The sequence below is a fragment of the Magallana gigas genome, chromosome 6, assembly GCF_963853765.1.
Source record: "Magallana gigas chromosome 6, xbMagGiga1.1, whole genome shotgun sequence".
In the NCBI taxonomy this organism is placed as follows: domain Eukaryota; kingdom Metazoa; phylum Mollusca; class Bivalvia; order Ostreida; family Ostreidae; genus Magallana; species Magallana gigas.
In genome coordinates this window covers 23,752,938-23,761,355 of record NC_088858.1, presented here as the reverse complement: position 1 = coordinate 23,761,355, position 8,418 = coordinate 23,752,938, and the positions used below count along the sequence as shown (strand labels likewise).

General features: G+C 39.7%; 1 pseudogene; it reads right to left on the bottom strand.

Moving 5' to 3' along the window:
• Nucleotides 1-4,418: 4,418 nt before the first annotated feature.
• On the bottom strand, nt 4,419-5,471 carry LOC105342816 (uncharacterized; annotated as a pseudogene).
• Nucleotides 5,472-8,418: the final 2,947 nt, after the last annotated feature.

The following is an 8,418-nucleotide window of genomic DNA, read 5'->3' as shown; positions in this document are numbered from 1 at the left end:
GAGGCCATAGAGTCGGATCCCTTTTGTTTTCTTCGCATATCTCACAATAGGTGCGTTCAGAGTTGTACCGTTGGTGAAATTGAGATTTACCGCTGGCAGCATTTGGTTGCCATCTGTGAACTATGGTAGCCAATGATCACCAAGTGCTGCCATTTGTAGCAATTTGTATAGGTAGTACCATGAACGATTTTTGGTCAAATTCAAACAAATGGTAGCTTTTGTTTACACTTGGTTACCAATTGTAACCATCTGAACACTTAAAACAGTTGAAAACAAAACAAAATACCTTTTCTCTGAGAAGTGTGACCGTTTCCCTTTAAAACAGCTTCATTGATTGATTTACTATGCTTAAAAAGTCATTATAATACACAACTTTGATGACAATTTTGTTAAATTCCCAATTATATCAAGAAGTCTACAAAATGACTACCAATCCATCATTAATACAAAGAAAGTAAAGATTAATTGCAAAATTGATAATAATATTTAACGCCAGCAAAAATGTATATAAATAGAATCAATTTTAACAGGAGCTTGGACTTTGGGTAGTTGTCCCAAACAGCAATGTGACATAGGCCTATCAATAATTTCTTTGTTGGCCATGGATCTTTGAAATCTATAAAGCAATTTCTACGCAATCTGTGCATATTTCACTCGATATCAAAATCCTTTTAACTTGATTTGATGCAAGAAATAGTAACGTCTTACCGAGAGTCCAAGCTCGAATATCAAAATGCCGGTTCTCTATCACATACTTTCTATAATACTAAAATCTGGGTATAGAAACGGGTTTTAGAAGCCCTCAGTTGTCTTAGATTGTCTTCAAAATATTCATTCAATAAGATATGCATATATCTTATTCTAAAGTCTTTATTTACATCAGTATCTATAGGCATCTTATATCCCGCCATGTTGAATTAGCATAATGGCGTCATCTACCTAACTTGCCCAAGCTCTACGCTGCTGGTAGATTTGGTGACCTTATTTGAAATTGAAAGTACACCAATGGTCAACATTGGTAACCAATTGCTACCACTGGGAACCATTTGTAGACATCGGAGACCGAACTTGTCGTTGGTAAAAATCTGGTGAACTCTGAACGCACCTAATGCTAACGACTATAGTTACACTAGACAGGAGTGTGTCAATATTGTACTAGATTCCATCTTGGGAAGGGAACTTTTGACAAGCCATTTACAATGAAATGGATGAGGGGATTCCTCAAAAGATGGCAAGTGTTTTAAAGTATTCAATATAATGAAGAGATCGAGTGACCTGTAGCAAATGAACTTCGTCTGTAGTGCATAGACACTTTTAAAATTACGATATACAGTCATTGGACAAAAGTTTTCGTCGGTTCGTCAAAATGGCGGCAGCGACGAATACTTTTGGCAAATGACTACGTGGCCAATTGTAACCATTTTTAGGTCCCTGAGTCACTTTGCAATTGAACTTCTTGAAAACTACAATGCTGATCGTTACCATTGTGGAAAGAAGCATCCCTAATAAAATAGGAATCTTAATTAAAATAATTGCATTATTGAGTTTTATAGGCGGGGCGAAATAAGGAGTATTTTTTTATTTTAAAAAATCTCCTCTACTCTCACACATGTAAGAAATAATAATGAATGCATGGTTATCATAAAGTCCATGAAGCCCTCTAGCAAAATGGTGAAATTCATTGCGCTTGTTTCAGGGGTTCAGACCTAGGGTTGGGGCCAAAATGGCCATACAGTTAAATTGTATATGTCTTATTTTCTACAAGCATATAGGGTATATTTAAGAAAAATTAAATGCATGGTTATGACGTCCATGAAGCCCTATACCAAAATCTTGAAATGTATGACCCCTTTGACAGGGCTTTCAGGCCCTAGGGTGGGGCCAATATGGCCATTTAGTAAAATGCATTACATTATCTACTCCTATCCATATTAAAGAGGATGCTTGTTGGCCTTAACTATACAAAACGTCTCATGTATGCATTTAATTTTCATTTTGGGGTAGAAAAATTATAATGTTGAAATGATGACCACATCCGTGCCTGAAATCTTTCAAAAAGGACTATGTAATTTTGCATATAAATAGACAAACATTTAATGTCTTGCATTAAGGCCCTGTCACACCGGGCTGCGTTCACACGGAGTTGTCACGGCGTTGTAAAATTTCTTGAATCGCCGTGTGATCGCAGGGAAATTTAGGAAAAATGTACAATTTTTCACTGGATTCGTAAAAGACGGAGATGTCACGGCGTCCTCTCGGCGACGGGGGCGTTTCTACGGAGTTCCCGCGGCGTGCATATGCGTTTCCACGGAGTTCTACTTGGCGACTGACTGCGCTCCAACGGAGTGCTCGTGGCGTGATAAGAGTTTTCACTGCGCGTTCACCGCACTTACACCGCGTGTTCAATGCGCTGACTGCGTGTTCACGGCGTTCTTACTCTTGGGTATATAAACGGAGATTCTTGAGCATCATTGATCAGTTTCTTTCCGCCATGACAAGAAAGAGGAGCTCAAAACGGACAAAACCGAGACTGACTAGTCCATCAACATTGGATAAAAATTGCTGCAATGCAACTGATCCTAATCCAACACCATCGGATATAAACCCAACACCACTGAATATAAATCCAACACCACTTGATATAAACCAAAGGCCATCACCTCGACCAGTACGCAATGACTCACCTTGTTCGATGTCCTCTCGTGAAAGTGGTCTCTCTAACCCATCTACGTCACACGTTTTTCTAACCCAGCCACAGAAGAAGGCCAAGACAACGACTGACCTGACTGTCACAAAGGAACAAGATATGGCATTATGGCTTGAGGTGAACGACCTCATCTATAACAAGAAGCTAAACGCCTACAAGGATTTCAGAAAGAAAGATGCTCTATGGGAATCCAAAGCAGCAGACATGGACAAAGATGTGGATATTCTAAAAACCTGGTACAGATCCATCCGCACACGCTTTACACGTCTTATGCATAGGAAGTCTGGGGACGGCTCTGGTGAGTTGACAGAAAGGGACCGCTGGATCCTTCAGAACTTTGCTTGGCTGAATGTTCACGTCGTCGAAGTTAAAAAGAAAACAACAGTCAGTGTAAGTACAATTAAAACGCTCGTTTTTTAAGGATGGGGCGATGACCTTTTCCCTTCAATGACGTACGTTTAATCGTGTTTAGCAGAATTTTTTAATAGCTCATGAATACTTTTTCTTTGTCTTTGCAGATGAGAGATAAGATATCTGCTGCATCATCTGTGGAGGACGTGAATGACGAGTTGGAGAAACCACCGGAAGCAGAAACTACCTCTCGTCAGCGGCTGGAGCCGCTCCCATCAGTTTCGAACAACAAGAAAGCAATTCAAGAGGAAGAACGACTACTAAGTAATATCGCAAACAGAGGTGAGCAGTCCATGGCTTTTCAGACTAAAGTCTTACGAGATGTTGGCACCACAAAAGACAACGGAGAGAACTGCCTACGCTGACTGGACAAAGGAAGTGATGGTTAACCTGCATCCGTCACTGTGGCTAAAGTTCCAAAGGGAATGTACCAACCTGTTGTATACTTACCAAGAGAAGAGTGAAGAACTCCTTCATCCTGTTGCCAGTGAACAGGTCTTCCCTGTTCCACAACTGCAATATTCAGCTCAGCAACAGCAGTGCCAAGCTTTTCCCGGGACTTCCTCTGGTACTGCATCGACAAGCGCAATGTGGCAACCTCCTCCTCAGCAGTGGCCTACAATCGTCGAACAGAATACGTCTGTGTGGGGGTCGCATAATCCTGTCTGGGTCCAGGCACAGATGACCAACCTACAGCCGACAGCAATGATGACCTGTGGACACACTCCATCCCCCTTATCGAACAGAGCCACCACAAGCACCCCAACCCAATCTGCAGAACAATCATTTAACTTGAGCAGCCTGGTCAACAGCAGTATGGAAATGTGCAATACCTCCCTTGATAGGGCTGTCGTTGATGAATGTAAGGAGCGTCAAAAGCAGTGATACTGGCACTATTTTGTTCGACACATCAAAAAACATGAACCATAACTTTGTTTAACATCCCATATTGTGTTACCATTATTCAAAAAATACACATGAAGTGTAAACTAGCTAGTTGTTTAATTTCCCAAACTGTACTACTGTACAACACACAGGGATTTTGACATTTGATTTTACATTTTGTACCGTAATGTTTTACTGGTAATTATAAATCATGAAACATTCTGTTGTTTATTATAATGTTATGAAATAAGGTTGACATAAAAACGAAATATCTTGTGAGCAAAATCAAAACAACACCTTCCAAAAAATTCATCCTAAATAGGTAAAAAAAATCAATGAAGAGCTACTTACATCAAACACAGTATATGACTGATCATATCAACTTTTAAAAACACTAAAGCAACCCTTTATAAACAATTTAAAAAAAAATGTCTATGATTATGTTCGTATTGTAGTAGAACTCAAATCATGCGATCCTGCCAAGGAACAGAACCAGCAGGGGAGTTGAAGTACAACTTCAAATACTCGCGCTGTTTCTTTGCAGCAGTACTGTCCCGATTGGGGCCCATTATATTGTCCACATCATGCATAGCTGCATTGGCGCGCCATGAACCAGGAATAATTTGGTAGTTGGCATTTTCTTCGTCCATGTCAGCGTTTTGGATTGCAGGATATCGTAAACGCATCAAATTATGAAGAATAACACATGTTTCAATGATGATGGTGATTGTGGTAGGATCGTGTTGCATTGTAGTAAGAAGGATCTGCCAGCGCTGAGCCAGGATGCCGAATGCATTCTCAACGATACGCCGACCCCTCGACAACCTGTAATTAAAGATTCTCTGGTCTTTTGTCATTTGGCGCTGTGCGTAGGGTTTCATGAGGTATGTGCGAAGTCCAAACGCATCGTCGCCTAGAATGAAGTACGGCGTTGGAATATCATCATTCGGAAGTGGGTCTGCTGCTGGAAAGGCAATGCTGTTGTCCTCAAGACACTCCTTCAGCTCGGACGCATTGAAAATTTGAGCATCGGACATGTGCCCATAGCCGCCTACATCGATCCACAGGAACTTGTAGTCAGCATCAACAAGGCCCATTAACACAAGAGAAAAAACCCTTTGTAGTTGAAATACAAACTACCGCTGTTGCGAGGACGTCTACAGGCAATATGCTTCCCATCAAGTGCACCGCACGCATGAGGCACGTTCCATCTCCCACTAAATTCTGAGGAAATAGCTCGCCATTCCTCAACAGTGGTTGGACACTGGATGCACTCGTCCTTGTACTCACTAACGATGGCCTGGCATACTTCACGAACGCAAAGAGATATTGTATTGTGAGGTACTCTGAAGTCAAACTTCATGCTTGCGTATCTGTCCCCAGTGGCTAGGTGGCGTATTGTCATGGCAAGCTTCAAACCTGGTTCGATGGCATTTCGATAATGTGTGTTTTGTTTGGTGATAAGAGGAACCAAAATGAAACCTTCTGCCGACGTCCAGCCACTGTCGTACCCATGTCCTCCTTCGCCTTGCAGCCCTCCTCTGTCTTCGTCTTCGAAGGAGATTGATTAAGTCTTCATCCTCTTGGATCTGCTCAAGATAAATTAATCCAAGGAGCAACCCCGCTTGCTGTTGTACAACAGCCATTGTCCAAATTGTGTTGTGGACTGACTGAAAACTATCTAGAAACACCCTGGAGTGCATTATAAAGTTTACACTCATTGACGCGGTAGAAACGTCACGGGAGCGCAATGATCGCAGTGACAGCTCCGTGAGGTCGTTGTGGTAACGCGGTGACATCTCCTCGGACCCCGAAAGGTCTCTGTGCAAGCGCAGTCGACTTATCACAGCATCTCTACTGCGATGCTATGCGTTGCCAGAGCGCGCCCATGGCGCTGTTGGAGACCTTACCGCGCTGTTACGGCGACCCCACTACGTTTCTACTGCGTGTTGTTCAGATCGCGATGCCACGGCGCGTACTTTGTGCATACTCAAAGTGCGCGCCGTTGCATGGCGTTCTATGCGATCGTACGGCGACCAATGGAGATGTCACTGCGTTGTTACGGCGCTGTAGGAGACTCCACTGCGCGCATCTCGGCGTTCTGCATTTTTTTTTAGAACGCAGCGGGATCGCCCCGAGGACGCAGCCCCGGTGTGACAGGGGTTTTAAAGTATAAAAAGTAGGAGTCACATCTCAAAAATTTGAGATTCGACATAAAATAAGCAAATTTTAAGTAAAAATTGGAGTTAACTTTTTCTTGAATTATATGAAATATAAGCTATAATATGCCAAAGTATATCGATATAGAAATAACAAAATATTGTTCATAAATGTTCAAAATTTCATAACATGAATATATTATTACACCAACTATTTGGAAGTTTAGTTCGTACTGAAAATTTGGAGGTTAAGGAAACAGTACTTTAAACTATTGAATTATGAAAATTGTTCATTTTCTTTTTGAAAACCTTCCGCCACAAAATATAGTCCACTTAACAATTTTATTTAATATGGTTTATTTGGCATAGTAAAATATAAATATACAAATAGAATCAATATATAATGCACATTTTTTAGATAAGAGGACATAAAATAGTTACCAAAAAAGAGAAGAGCGAACCTTTATAAAAATCATAAAGAGTGCATGACCTGATATTGAAAAGGTGGAGGACTCTGATAGAAAATAATTTAAAAAATGCAGTAAATGAAATAGTAACTGAATTGCTTCAATAAAAACCAAAACATACTTTTAAAACAGTACTTAAGCATTAAGACTATGGACTCCGTTTTTGTTTAAAAAATCATCTTCATTTGCAATTGGTGTGGATATTATTATTTGTGTTCAATCAACACAACCTAGAACTTTGGGAAATCCTATAAAAAGAAATGTCTATATTATAATGCATTTATTGTGATACATGTACACATCATGTTGGGAGTCAAGCCAAGATTTGTTTCCATTGCAGATTTAAAAGAATTTCTATATGGTGTAAGATTCTCGATAATAATTAACATCATTCCATTAAGTGAATAAGAATAGTTTATTAAAAGCCTCATTTTGCAACAAACATTTGTCTATAAAGACACTGACCCCACTCGGCCTACCACATCCCCCAAGCACACACAAAATGCTATGTCCCCAGGGACATAGATAAATATAAAATCATGGACTTGAAGAAAGGTGTTCATTCTTACATGTATATACTAATTATCAGGTATTATGGCATTTGTAATACCTGCATGAACCTACCCCCAATCACACACACAAACACACATATAAATAGACTCAAATGAATTTATTGATTTCTTTTGCAAACTCACTATAACGTTTAAAATCTAGATTATTTCAACATTTTATTTCAAACTCAATAATAGCGATAAAAGACTTTTAAGTATTTATATTGTAAAATACCTCTCGTGGACCCACCACCCATTACTCGGGTACTGCTATTTGCAGAATTCATTTGAGTAGGGAAAAAAACTCAAAAAGTCATCAGCTTTGGAGATATTTGTAAATATGACTGGTGTCTGCACAAGCTTTTTAAAACACCTTTATTACGGAATGTGAAAAATGTTGAAGTCTCAAAAGTTTTTACTATTACAATATCGGAAGCAAAATCGACAACTTCCATTTCTTAACTGTGTGCACGATGATTCCCAACAATTTGTCGAAATCCTTCCCTAACCGTACTGGCCATGTCACCTACCGGAAAATAAATCATGTGTGAGACCACTTAAATAAATGGCTCTTGCAACGGATTTGACTTCTCCTCTTGAAGAGAATTCCGGATATCCAAACTATCCCCAACAAGTCGCAAGTGTGGCCACGAATCGTAAAAAGGGGAGCACATGGATCAGCGGGGGAATTGGCCGATACATGGCAGTGTCTGACTGTAGGATGTCGCTGACTTCATCCTCGACAAACAGAATGGTATCCGGGGAAAATCTGTATCTTTCATATACTTCTTCCTCATCTAGACTTTCCAGAGTATTACTCAAGTCGCAAAATACAGGAGGTCGCCTCATTGGAATCGCATTTTGTCTTCTGCGACGCCGACCTATGAAAATGGCAGCCATTTTGTTATGCTTGAGAATATTCTTAAGTCTACTTTTTTGTAGACTCAAATGTTTGAGGATATTTTTATTTTGCTCAACTTTTTTATGGTGGCGACTGAGTCTAAGAATTGGGAAGTTGAGAATATTCTCAGACTTAAGAATCTTACTTACAATTAACACATTATATATGCAGTTTTTTTTTAATTATAAAGCAAATTATAATCACTATATAGCAGCCTCTTCTAGGTTTGTTATGCATGATATTTCTTTGCAGTTACTGATATAAGTACTGAATATGGCTTGTTTTTTGTTCAAGCAATGTTTCTGTTTCATTTACTACATTTTCTACAAAAAATTTT